Source organism: Dysidea avara, chromosome 12, assembly GCF_963678975.1.
Source record: "Dysidea avara chromosome 12, odDysAvar1.4, whole genome shotgun sequence".
Classification (NCBI taxonomy): domain Eukaryota; kingdom Metazoa; phylum Porifera; class Demospongiae; order Dictyoceratida; family Dysideidae; genus Dysidea; species Dysidea avara.
In genome coordinates, this window is record NC_089283.1 from 4318677 (window position 1) to 4319829 (window position 1153).

The window sequence follows — 1153 nt, forward strand, 5'->3', positions numbered from 1 at the left end:
GCTGCTGCTGCTGCTGCTGCTGCTGCTGCTGCTGCTGCTGCTGCTGCTGCTGCTGCTGCTGCTGCTGCTGCTGCTGCTGCTGCTGCTGCTGCTGCTGCTGCTGCTGCTGCTGCTGCTGCTGCTGCATGTTACCAAGGGCATAACCAGAAATTTTAAATAGGTGAGGCAGACTCCAGGGGCAGATCTAGGATTTTGCTAAGGGAGAAATGGTAGAAGTGACCACACAGTGTGTAAAGCACACTCTGCGAAATGCAAAGTATTTCGCCTTCTAGGAGGGTCTGGGGGCATGCCCCCCCAGGAAATTTTTAATAATTAGGTGTTTCAAGTTTGAATCTGGAGGCAATTTTAGTCATACTATGGTAATAATTATTGCAAAGAATGTGAAGTGGAAAATTAATACAATTATTATGTACAATAGCTAGCTGAATGTACAATAGCTTATATAGCTACCTTCTGTAAGTGCATGCCCCTTCAGGAGTTTTGAACTGTCAAAGAAGCACTTGGTTAAAGCTCAAGTGTTGACTGAGGCTGAGAAGAATGAGCAGCAGACCCTACAAGCATAAAGGGCATTACTTAATCTATAAGGCAAAGCTATTCTCTAGATTAGTTAGTTATTACTAGCTTAGTATAAGCAAACTAGCATTGGTGTGGTTATAATAGAATACTTTGGAATTGGTTATAATAAAATTAATACCTAGAATTAACTAAACTCAACCCATAAATGTAGAATGGTCTTTGGTGCTTCTTTTTTGATTGTTGTGACCATAGGCGTAACAAGATATTTTTAGGTAGGGGGCCGGCTCTAGTTTAAACCTAGTGTTGAAGAGCAAAAACAAAAGTCAAAACCTACTAAGAATGGCTGCCCTCCACTAAATAATAATTTGTATCACTGATAAAGTATCCTTATTCACAACTTCATAGTTTGCCACACTGCTTCGGCTCTGAATACTGCGACTGCTTTATTAGAGTAAGTGACTGCTCTATTAGAGTATCTCGATCTTTTTTGGATTTACAATCATAAAATCACAAGGGGGCTCCAGCTCCCCTTGCCCCCCCGGGTTGCTACGCCTATGGTTGTGGTCCTCACTCTGATCATCCATTTTTAGTAACAAAAAAGAATCGCCTATATAACCATTCAAAAAAATTCTAATAA